This window comes from Nothobranchius furzeri, chromosome 6 (genome assembly GCF_043380555.1).
Source record: "Nothobranchius furzeri strain GRZ-AD chromosome 6, NfurGRZ-RIMD1, whole genome shotgun sequence".
NCBI classification, from domain to species: domain Eukaryota; kingdom Metazoa; phylum Chordata; class Actinopteri; order Cyprinodontiformes; family Nothobranchiidae; genus Nothobranchius; species Nothobranchius furzeri.
The window spans coordinates 59,976,783-59,990,099 of NC_091746.1; the positions used below are offsets into that span (position 1 = coordinate 59,976,783).

Sequence of the window (13,317 nt, forward strand, 5' to 3'; positions counted from 1 at the left end):
CAATCCAGAGAAACAAAGAGTATGGAAAAGAGGTGACTTGCTTGCATGTGCAAGCAGGTTGGTATGGGTGGGGAAATGTGTCAGGTGTAGTATACCATGGATCACAGCACCATCTCTAGTTATACACTGTGATCTCACCCACATTGGCCACTAAGTTTAGGCACCAGACTCAGCTCCCAGCTGTGTAGGTGGAGGCTGGATTTTCTGACAGGCAAGCCTCCGGTAGTTAAGTGGGTAGCTGTGTGTTCAGCACCATCATCATCCAGCCTCAGCACAGGAGTTCCTCTACAACGATGTGTCTTTAGTTCCCGGCTGTACACCCTTCTACACCTCTGACTGCACGGCCACCCACAGCTGCAACTTCATTAAGTTTACTGATGACAAAGTAGTGCTTGATCTAATCTCCAACCATGATGAAAATGACCTACAGAAGACAAGTGGAGAGCCTGGAGAGATGATTACCAGCTAATAAACTTCAGTTGAACATTAGCAAAACCAAAGAGATGGTGGAGGACTTCAGGAGGAAAAAGTAATGCTACGGTCCTCTCTCCTTTGGTGGTGGTCAAGTGGAAAGAGTAGGAAACATAAATTCACAGAAAACTCACCTTGTCCACCCACATTCAGGGTCAAGAAGGTGAGACAGTCATTGTGTCAGGTAATCCCACCCCTACATGAAAGCCTTGGTTATATAATTTCAATGCACTTTTCCTCTCATATTCATAATGTTGTAAACATGGTCTCATCCTTCCAAGCTCTGGTCTTCTACAAGAGGCTTGGGAGCTTGAGGGTTCTGTGCAGTATCTTAGCTGATCCTAGAACTGTACTTTTCTGGACTGAGATGTCTGATGTTTTTTCTGGGATGTGCTTTAGCCACTCCTCCAGTTTGGGGGTTGCTGCCACGAGTGCCCCAGTGACCATGAGCACCACGGATGTCTTCACTCTCCAGGCTTTCTCAAGTTCTTCTTTGAGGCCCTGGTACTTCGCCAGTTTCTGTAGCGGTGAGGATCGACTACGTATTTGTTAAGTGATCAATAAAATGTGATATTCCATATAAATATGAAATATCAATCTGATTGATCTTTGAAAGTTTGGTTTAGATTACTCTAGGTTCTTAACTATTCAGGGAACACACACTTCATCTAATGACTATACAGATAACAGACAATGGATGAAATGATTTAATGTAGGCTAGATGTTTTAGCAAAACCTTGTAAGTACCTGAGATATCTTGTGATGTCTGGGTTGTAAAATCAGTTTGACTGTATGGTTTAATAAGCTAGAGATCGTTCATAAATCCATCCAACGCCATTTGAGCTGAGTCTACTCACCCGTGTATGAAAGTCCCCGTGCGGTTCAGGGGGTCAAGAAGTCGGGATGGACACTGCCGGTGGCGGGACCTCTGGGTACGCAAGCTGTAGCTAGCTCCGAGCATGACCTGTCTAGTCTGAGATACTTTCAGGTGACGGCAGGAAGCTGGTGTATATATTTTGCACTATAGGCTGTTCAGTGACACTTAAAAGAGCCATTGCCTGATATCATTCACAAGCGTCTGCAGAGCAATGTTTTGACCTGAGGTCAAAAGAGAGGATGGTTCCAAATGCTTACTCACCTGTGTCATGAGCTGGGGTGAGTACTCCTCTCAACATTCCACCTTTGAGCTGTGTGTTGCAGTAAAGGGAATATTGTGCGCTTTCCAGTGACGTGTTGCCTTGACTATTGTCACGGCTTCAGACAAAGGTGTCTGGATGATAACCCAAAAAGGTATATCTCTGGTATGAATCCTTCTTGTCTACTCACTGCAGATGTCCCTCCACAGCTTCTTGATATCTCGCAGGATGACGCTGTAACATGGAGCGTCAGCCTGACGAGGTTTGCAGCCGCAAACGAAATGTTGCAGGTAAATAAAACCATTCTGTTTTAAAAAGAACTAAAAGATGGAATTAGAATTTCAACACAGCAAGAACACACCAAAGCTGTAACATGGAGTCCGAGCCCTCCGATTACTCCACGACTTTGTAACTCTGAAGCACTCTCAAATCTGTCGGTTAGTTTGAGCCATCTCACCTCATCTCAGCAGATAGAGCTCTCGCAGCTACTTCACTCCTTCCCAAAGCTATTTTCAGATGTGCCTAGTCAAACTCACCTGATAACTCATGACATCACTCTTACTGGCTCAACTCCTGTACGGATGCACCCTTACAGGCAGAGCCGTGTCCAGGACTTTTAAAATGGGGTGGCCCATGTGGGGCACTTGTTTATGCATGGGCGGCACCAATGGTTATGCTTATTTGTATTTACACAAATCGTAAATTTAGTTATTTTTTTACTTTCTAGTGAGTTTTTGAGTTTCACATTGCACAATCACCATTTTTTCCTCTTCATCTTCTAGTTTTGTGGTGGTTAGCAAGTCACTTCTTGTTGCATTCCTGCCACCAACTGGAGTTGAGTGGGACTCTAAATACTATTTATGTAAATATGAAAAAATAAATAATATTAATACTACAGAAATGTTCTGTAGGCCTGGGCTAGTAAACAATGTTAAAGGTGCATGCTACTACCACACTATTTTGGAGTTTACAACCCAAGCCTTTTGTCAACAATGTAAAGTCAATTTAAACTGGAACTTGGTAGGGTGGCACCTGGAGTGGCCAATCAGATTCTAAGGGTGGCATGTGCTACCCCAGGCCGCTCCCTGGACACGCCCCTGCTTACAGGGCTAGTCCATTAAAGCGTGAGCTGATGAAAAGTGAAGTAACTCACCTCCTAGAAAATGGCTTAGCGAAGCCCAGCACCAGTTCCTGGAGCTCGCCCTGTTTACTAGAGAGAAAACCCAGTGGCTCTTATAGGTTCATTACTGACTACCGTAAATTAAACTCAAAAACGGTATCCGACTCCTTCCCTTTGCCTCGCGTAGATGATTGTGTAGACAGTGTTGGTTCAGCCTCCTAATACCAAGCTAGATCTTCTGAAAGGTTATTGGCAGGTGACTTTAACTCAGTTCGCTTCCAAGGTTTCTGTCACGTTTCGGTGTTGGTAGGACCCAAAATGCAGGAACCCAAGATGACACGAGGCAGGAGATGATATAAAGCAAAATCCTTTTATTAGGATGAATGAAACAAAAATATATCGAAATGGGCTGGAGCCAAAAAACCAATAATCCATAAGAGCTGAGCAGGAGATCACTAGAGAAACACGAGAAGACTGACAGAATTACCACAATGGACCGACACAAGACAAAGACAAGACAGGGCTTAAATAGCAGGGAGGAGTAATTAAGGGAACAGGAAGCAGGTGTGTGGAGTGAGGGCTGGAGGGAAGACAGGTGACAATAATTACCTAAATGGGAAAACAGAACCAAGGGAGGACAGATAAACCTAAAACTACAAATCTAAACTAAAAGGCTGCTGGAAGGACTAACACACACAGACATAAATAACTCACACACACATATACTGGGCTGGGGAACAAGAGGCTGGAGCTGCAACTGGAGGGACAGAGGATAACTAAATGAACACCAGACCTGAGGGAATGATAAAAAGGCCTACAAACAGAAGACACAATATTGAGACGCAGACAAAGGACACATGAGGGCACTATGAGACACAGAAGGGAAATTAGAGAGGATGGAGAAACATCAAGAGACACATAAAGGAGGGGGCTGATGCAGACCATGACAGTTTCAGCTTTTGTCACCCCCGACAACCTTCTCCAATACATGGTGCTATCATTCGGTCTGAGGAACGCGCCTACCACTTTCCAAAGATTGGTAAACCAGGCTTTTTGTGGTATTCCTCATTGCAGTGCCTACCTCGATGATATTGTTATTTACTCGCCATCTTGGGACTTTCACCTTCAGACATTAAAACAGGTAGTTGAAAGACTAAAATTTGCTAATCTGACTGAATCTCTCTAAGTGTGTGTAACGTCACAAAATGACCTGATTTTGAGATCCCGCAAGTCAAATGCACAGCCAGGTCAACTTACCCTTGCTATGACACATCCTACAATCTTTTTCCCTCACAGGAGACTCGAAGTCTGCATGTAGTCCCTTTAATCAGAGCGTACTTCCTCACACCATTTGGACTGCAGAGATAATAAATGATAAACAATAAACATTTTCTCCTCCAAGGTCCATCACAGAGGAACCCTTTAAAATAAACTCCTTTATTCCCAGATGGAAGAAGAAAGAATATTTTATAATTAAAGAATCATTAAATATTGCCATTTATAATTATAAATAATGAAATGTTCATTAATCTGTGCTCAATGATTGTTTTAGTATGTTTACTTGACGAGGTCATAACATTTGCACTCACAAGTAAAGTAAAGTTAACGCATGACACATACGTTAACCTTTTGCCTAGATTCGGAGTCTCCATCACAGAGGGTATGTCGCTGCGATGCTTGGTAACATCTCTCAAACTTGTCAGCCTGATTGGCTGGCCAAACCATAATATAAATTCTTTAAAACTAGATGGCTTTGAGTAATTTGTCAGTTCTAGAGTGAGCTTCAGACTGGCCATCTTTAGCACCTCTTTAACCAGTAAGGATTTTGACACGTTGTCAAAACCTTTAACTGTTTTCGCACCTGCAAAGCTGAAACAACAAGATAGTTTTCCTGCAGAAAAAAGCTGGCTCCAAACTCCTTCAGAGTTATTTTTAAGATGCTCGGTTTCATCCATCTGTCATGACCCGAGAGACATCTCCGGACTGAAAGAACCGGCACCTCTACAGCCCTCCGGTCCTCTACAGCCCTCCGGTGCCAGCGGTAATCCAACCTCTCATTTTCGGATCCACCAAGAGGGTCTCTTATTCCGGGTAAAGTAGACACACAGACAGCGTCTGAATCTGGTTCTGATAATAACACCTTTATAGTTTATTTGCAAACCAAATTATTTCCATCCAGAACTCAGCTCTGAGAACGGAGATTCTGAATACAATTTTCACACATAGGTTCCAGACACCATCTTAGTTCGCATCCACTCACAGTAGATAATTGTTTAAACCATTTGTCAAGTCTTAAGTGTTTGTAAAATAAATTCTTTTTTTATAAACCTGACTGTTTCTTGAATCAAAGCAGTGTGTACGATCCTTTAATAATTAAAAGAATCCTAGGATCTTCTAATTAATCATAATAAGACCAAGCAGGGGATATTCTATTTATATAGAGTATCATGGCTTTGGTCACAAGTGGTGGTAATGATAATAAATAGCTCTTAAGCAATTTTCCCTTTATTATTATCATCAAGTGGCCGTAACAGACCCTGTCTGTTACGGCCACTAGACGGCCTCAGCGAAGCAGCTTGCCCTACCTGCCAAGCCGAGCCCAAGTGCAGGTGGTTACAATCATTCAACTCCCTGTTAAAAGGGAGTTCCTGGAGATGTCATGGGGGGAGAAATCTGAAGAGTGCTGATGCGGAGGTGTTGTCACTCCTCTCTCCCTCTCGTGTGCAGACGTTGAAGTCTGAGCTTTGTAACCTGAGTGGTTTAGATCTAGCTAGTGGATACATCTTTTTTGTTAGACTGCTTTGATTCGTCCTTATTAGGAGAGACTCAGCTCACCCTTTTTGGTGGAGCTTTTTGTGTTGACATAGTTTATCCCTGCCTTAAGTGCCGGCGCTTTTTGTTATCAGAGATCGTTTTGTTATCAGAGATCGTTTTTTGTTATTAGAGACCCTTTGTTTATTACTCCCGATTTGGATGACTATTTTGTTTCTTATTTATTCTATTTATTCATTGCAGCTAAGAGAGCTACGTTTCTTTTAATAAATTCCTTTTAAGAGATTTCAAACTTGGTTATTTTCATTCACAGTGCTAACTTTCTTTACTCCCTCTTAGACGAGCTTAGGGGCGTAAAAATCGCTTCTAGTTTATAGCAGACCAAATTCACTCCCACTCAGAACTCAGTTTCTTCAGATACGAGGGTTCTGATAACATCACATCCACACATCATCACACCTCAAATTCCATCCACTTAGATTCATCCATCACATAAAGTGTTTCCTTGTTGTCATGTTTTTAATTGTTTAGAAAATACATTTCTTACTTTTTATAAACTTAACTCTGTCTGAATTAGTACGAAGTGTGTTACGGTCCCCGAATAAACAATGAATCCTAATTCTTCTGGTTAAACATTCAAAGATCAATAAGGTTGATACTCTATATTTATATAGAATCATCACATCTTATTGATCGTAATTTAAACCCAAAATACATCTGTAGTCTAACTCTACACAGGTATGGGTTTCTGGCTGTAGATCTTGGGTCCTAGTTTTCTCATTGTACCTTTCTGGAGCTCTTGACATTTGGCTCACTTCTCTCTGTGCTGCCTTGATTTTGGCCTCCATCCTTCTCTTCCATAGTGGGTATTGTTTTTCATGCACTTATAGCCAAGCATCTCAAGGATCACTGTCACTGAAGTGTATACCAGCTCATTGGTTTCAGTGATGGTGGTTGTAGGAATCATTCTCAATGCTGCATTCACATCTTCAAGGATTTCTACTGGTACTTTATTCAGCTGTTGTAGTTGGCATCAGGATTGCCTGATGTTTATTTGTACCATTATCCTATCTCTCAGGTCAGTTGTTGCCTCAATCAACATTGTTTCACTCATTGGGGCTTCGTACCCAATCTCTGGATGGCGAGTTGATGCTAACTCCCCTCTGACCTTGTGTTCTGCCCCCCCCCCATAGCATTTGTGTTGCACCTCGTCAATCTCAAGTTGTGATACAGTTTTTACATTTGTTTTTAAATGTTTTTTGTATATTCATTCTGGCTACATTAGTTTTACTTAAATTTTAGTTGAGCTTTTTTTGTGTTCAGTGGTACATAACATGTCTCATTCTGCAAGAAAAATGTCCAAACACAAGCCAAGACTGTTGTAAGACAGCACCCTGTAACGTCCAGCAATGGTCAGTTTTAGGTACAGTTTGACCTTTCAACATCTATTCAACATCTGGCCAAGAAAGGAGACACAACACTGCATGTGTTCCCTTTAAACAAGCCGACTTCATACCAGCTGGAACTCAGAGCCTGAGGTCTGAAAGATAACAATAACTTTCTTTCCCAAGGTCCCATCTGCCTCCACAGAAGGAACACTCCAGCGACTCAGTTGCTAAAATCAAGAATGATTTCCTAAATCAATGTGAACTTCTTCCATGATTTATAATCTAGATTATCATAAAATAAACACTTGTTTATTGCTACTTACAATCATTATATTGTAGTGAAATGCTTCATTAATCTGTGCTCAATAATTGAAGGGAAATGAGTGTTATGTTATGTCTACTAAGACTGCCATGTGTTCAACATGTTTAGACGACAGGTCCTCACACCTGCACTCACACATAACAAGTATGGCTAAGTTAAAACCCTTACACACATAGTATTAACCCAGTCAGAACATCCTGTATCAAGAGGGCGTGTTTCTGAGTTGTCTTGGTAACATCTCTCAAACATGTCAGCCTTTGATTGGCTGTGCAAATCATAATATCAAAACCTTAAAACTGGATCATCCTGAGTGATTCGGGAGTTGTAGAGAATTGCTTCAGGCCGGCCACCTGTAGTGAACCTCTTTAACCATCAAAGATTTTGACACGTCGTCAAAACCTTTTTGCACCTGCAAAGCTGATGAGCAAACAGTTCCTGCAAAAACAAAGCTGATATTGTTAGACTCCTTAAGAGTCCGCCAGACGCACGGTTCCATCCAGCTGTTGTGACCCGAGACATTTCTGGACTGAAGAGTCGGTACCACGGTATTCTACAGCCTCCGGTGCCAGAGATGAGCCGACCCCTGTGACTTTCGGATCCACCAAGCGGGTCTCTCGAAACGGGTGAAGTAGACATGACAGTTTGCGTCTGATGTTCTTCTGATGATAACAACTTTATAGCTTAGAGCAAACCAAATTATTTTCACCTGAACTCAACTTTCTTAGATGAGGAAGCTCGGACTGACATCGCATTCACACATAGGTTCCTTCATCACGTTTAGTTACATCCACTCACAGTAAATGCTTAGTTAACTAGTCATGTTTTAATTGTTTGTAAAATAAATTCTCACTTTTATAAATCCTTACTCTTTTTCAGAAGTAACACGAAGTGTGGTTGATCACTGAAAACACAAAGAACCTAGAATCTTCTGAATAATTACAATAAAGACCTAGCAGGTTAATATTTTATATTTATATAGAACATTACATCTTCCTGGTCATAACAAATAAATATCATCAATTTGCCAACGCTACATGTTTAATGGAACATCTCATTCTGCAAAAAAATCTCCAAACACAAGCCAAGACTGTTGTAAGACAGCACCCTGTGAGACACCCATCAGGCTGACATCATCTTAGAAACACAAAATCATTACAGAACATTGAGTATTTTATTTTTAAAAAGCTTCCTGTAACACAGACTGTCAGCACAAGATGGCAGACTTCAGCTGATGAACAGGAAAATGCAACTGGCCTTTTTGTTTGGACTTCCTGGACATGAAAGACAATCATTACCTTGGGAGGCTCTCTAACTGTTAAAAAATCACACAAGTGGCTCCACTTTTTGGATTTTAGATATGTATAATTAATCACTGATTCACCTTTTAATTAGCAAAAGCTCGTGGGTTGAAAAAAAACTAAAACGTCATTCGTACTCCTTCCTTTTTTCGTTTTCTACACACAATTCTAATTTGGTCCAAGGTCATTTGAGTGGGCAGTATCATTTCCGTTTAGAAGCACACTTTTGAGGATATATGTGATTGTTTCTACTGTGAGAAAGTCTGTAAGAAGTAACCAGTGGATGTCCTTGTATGGTCATTTTTGTCAGATATCAAGTTTGTTTATCTTCCTACTGATGACAGAACAACCCATTTAATCACTGAGTCACAGCCTGAACAAACTGATACTGATACACATCACAGCTGAGCTTCAGATGGCAGGTTCTGGAGTATTATTTTCTGATATTTGGACATATCCCCAGATTGAACAACAGCAACACAACTCTACCACCGACTTACAACGTGGATCTTTTATCTCCACAGAAAACATAAGCCAGGAGGTGCTTCTGCCTATGTGGTGTTGTTGTTAATACTAACAGTTAGCTTAAACTAGCTAAGATGTTCTCTGCTGATTCCTGGACGCTAAAACAACAACAGCCTTCCTTGTCGTGAGTCAAGATGGGTGAGTCCATTACTGCTAATTCACAGTGTGATGTAGGTCAGAGAGGATCTTAAAATAGAGCTTCACCATCTATTTTCTATCAGAAGCTAATGTAGGAGACTATTTTCATGTTCAGTCTGCAAAAACTCTTAATGATCTTCTTTAGTTCTTCATTGTTCACAGTGATGAGGGTTTGTTTTTACCTTTGCCGACATGTTTCAACGTCACTGCCGTCTTCGTCAGGGTAACCGCCGGATGTTGGTGGCATCACTTCCTTTTATCCGCCTGCAGGAGAGGACGATATCGCCCTCTGCTGCCCGCTCCCTCTCTGCTGATCACAATGTCCCATGAGTGGTCCACTCTGTAGACTCCTTCGTACCTGTTCATGGTCCTGGGTCCATGCCTCCTTACTTCAACTACTTCTTTGATCCATCTTTTAAACTTTTGTGGTTGTGTTTATGATCCGTGTGTTATCCCAGTCCATTATATGATTTTCTCTTGTACAGTGGTCGTTTATGGCTGATTTTATATTGTTTCCTTCTCGCACTCCTTTCTATGTTCTATTGTTTGTGTGTAGAGTTGTCATCTGGTTTCTCCCATGTATGTTTTGTTACAGAGCTTGCATGGGATTTCGTATATGACTCCACATTTTGTGCTTCAAAATGTAAAACACAGAAAAAAACAGTACGAACATAACAAAGAAGTTTAAAAATGAGAATGATTATATTCAGAAAAAACATTGGGCCCTTGGCCTTTTTTCTTTGGGCCCTGGCGCCTCCCAGTTGGGGGCCTTTGGAGTTTCACGTACGAAGTGTCAGTGATTGTTTGCGTTCCCCGAGCACAGCTACAGCTATAATCAAAACAGTTTAGATTGTAAACAAAGCAATTTTTGGATTTTGATACATTAAGATAAAATAATACTTGAACTTTATTTTAGAAGAGCAGCCCTGTGTGAATGTGCTGACAGGATGGAGGTTGTGAGTTCAAATTCCATTTAGGAAATTTAGTGCTTTGTTTTATTTATTCCAGGGGTCCTCAACTAAATTTGTTCAAGGTTTATTTTTCTAGCAGACACCAGTGAAGGCCAGATGCTCTTCTAAAATAAAGTTCAAACATCATTGTATCTTAATTTATTACCATTTAAAATGGCCTTGTTCCCATCTGGGCTGTTTGACTGTGGCTTTAGTTGGTGTTTGGAGAATGTGGACAGTTGTAGATGTTTGGGGCATGAAACTGTAGAGGCCCCCAATTGGGGGGCATTAGGGTTAAACAGGTTAATAAAAGGTTTTTTTAGTCAACCACACATTTAAAGAGACGGTGTGTAGTTTTTACCATTAATCTCGGGAAATATCCATAAAAATATTGAAAATGAATTAAACTGTTGAAAATATTGGTGGCTTCGTAACATGTAACCATAAAAATCAGGTCTAAAATACATGGGAGCGGGTCTAAATCTCTGGGAAACGCCATATTAGACGCCATGTTTCCTTCTACAGGCGCCCTTGAGGACAAAGTGCATTTACTGATTTGTAACAAGCGGTTTTAAAACTTTCACCATTCATTAACGTTGTTTTACACATTTACCTCTTTGCTCGTTATCACCGATGAAAGGGAGTCTGATGTGCTTGTCATTTTGCTGGAGGTTGCACTCCCAGAGATTTTTTACCCTAATGGCCACCCATTGGTAATGTCTTACTTGAATACAAAAATACCGCTTGGCTGCAATGATTTAGGTATGTACTGCCCCCTATGGACAGGAAATTATACATTGTCACTTTAAGGATTTTTTCTGCCCTCTGCTGGACCAAAACTGTTACTACAGGCAGTGTTTATAATGCTAAACAAGAGAAAACTCAACAGCACCTCCTGTAGGTTCAGGTTTTAAATTAATGTTAACAGCATAGTGGGAAAGCAAGAATGCCTTCATTTATACAAACTACTTAACTACTAAAACTCCAGAAACCTATTTAATTAAATGTGTTCAACAAGATTGAATCAAAAAGCTACATTTGGAAAAATTAGCAGCTAGCTACAAAACAGAGATTAATTTATTAAAACTTCATTAAGATAAGGAGACTAAACATTTTCTTCTAAATGGCTAAAAAAGAACAAAGTGTAGTACCAGCTGCTAGACACTGGAGGGCAGTAACTCTTCCACTTTGCCCTCTTTTTTAAACGCTGTTCTGTTTTTTTACCAGTGGAGAGCGCAAATTCCCCGTTATGTCAAAGCAACAAAACTTAGTGTTTGGAAGAATTCAGAGGAAGTGTTTCTCCTAAGTAACTTTTTGAACTTTAGAAATCCAGTTCCTCCTTCTTATCTTTAATATTAATAATCCCAAGAGGACAAAACTATTCTTCTTTAAGATAAGGAGGCTAAATATTCTCTTCTATGGGCTCCGTCATCAACGTTGTTTTTATCCTGATTCATGAAAGCTGAAAAGCCTAAGTTTCTCCACTGTTACCGTAATCAGCCCGCAAGTTCTTAAACAGCCAGACAGCAAGCCTAAAGCTGGAGATACGTCTCTAAAGTTGCGTTTTGTGGGTTTTTTATTACTTCTGTTAATCAACGAGAAGTGTGAGTCAACAAAGCCTATTTGCCTTTTTATTGACTCTGTCTCTGTACCTGCATGCAACTTGATCGCTGATAAAGAAGACATGCTTTTTTAAACATGAACAAATAAGAAAATCACAATTGTATTTCTTTCTCAGTTTAAATATTGACTAAAAGCACTCGGCTCTACCACTGAACAGCAGCTCTTCATGAATTATGTACGACGTGTTTGCATCACACAGAATGATTAATTAACTCATCTTTATTATCTCCATCCTGAAAGTCAAAACCAAAAGACCAACCCTCAAAGTAACAAAGTGTCTGATTTTATGACATGAAAGAGCAGCTCTAAAAATTCCCTGGTGAGATCTTTCTCCAGACGTTCAAGAACTATTCTCTGTGTAAACAATAATCTCCTCCACCGTCTCTGCCAAGACAGTTGCTCGACTCTGACCATTTATGTAGAATATCTGCAGACAGTCCAGGATGAGAAGATGGACAAGGGTGAGACAGTCTGGAGAAATCCCTTTGAAGAAATCTAGCTTTCAAGCTAGTTTAAATGCATGTAAAATGTGTTAGAAAACTTTACTTAAATCAATAACTGAAGATAAAAAGTTTAGTGTTTCTTGTCCACTGAAGTGGATGTAGATGTTTCCTGACGTATCAGTTAATGATCTGCTGCCCGACTGACACCTCCGCTTCCCCGTGAGGCTCAACAGACTATATATGGTTTCAAACAGCAGGAACAAAACATCTGCATTTTCCACTTTGTACATTTTGGCTCACTGATCTTGAAGTTCTGGTCCTGACACGGAGTCCAAATCACTCCCCTGAGCTTTACAGGAAGCCTCACTCAGGCCCATATTGGAGCCATTTCCTGTCCCTGGAGTGGGCAACGGGGTGACTCTGAGTGACCCCACCATATAAACGCGCGCGCACGCACACACACACACACACACACACACACACACACACACACACACACACACACACACACACACACACACACACACACACACACACACACACACGTACACACACATTCTTTGCTCGTTTAAGCTAGCACCCCTGCGGCGAGAGCTGGGGGAGGTCACTTACACTTGAACTGCAGCAAATGAATTATAAAATCTCTCAAAGAGCATCCTACAGGACAATAATGGCTGAGAAAATATAATTATGTTTAACAGTCTGTGATATTGAAGGCTTCGGTGTTCCTCAGAAGGCCGAAAAGAAGCAGAAACGCAGTTTAGGGATCATATGTGGAGGATTTCTAAATAAATACCCTATCAGTTTACCCACAGTTTGCTTCAGTAATAGGAAAGCAGACAGAGGCCCAGATGTATGGAAATAATTTCAGAATAAAAGGTCACATCTGCAAAGTTCTGCAGCAGTCTCTCTGTCCCAGGCTTGTGTGAGCTTAAACTGCAAGTGAGACAGAAGCTTAGGTGACTTGATGATTATGATGGCAGTGATTTCAAGGATGTGCAGCCTCACAGGTCTGATGGGCCAGGTGCAGTAAGTGAGAATTAAGGTTGAGGTGAACAAATTATGAGGTGACAGAGTTGAAAATTAAGGCTGGGGTGGTGGGGGTTGAAAAGACTTCTCCAGCACTGCACA

At 40.9% G+C, this 13,317-nt stretch overlaps 1 protein-coding gene across 1 annotated transcript in view; it reads left to right on the top strand.

Moving 5' to 3' along the window:
• Window positions 1–13,317, top strand: part of LOC107373312 (homeodomain-interacting protein kinase 4-like) — a 745,746-nt gene that overhangs the window by 178,889 nt on the left and 553,540 nt on the right. The gene's annotated exons all lie outside the window — the stretch shown is intronic.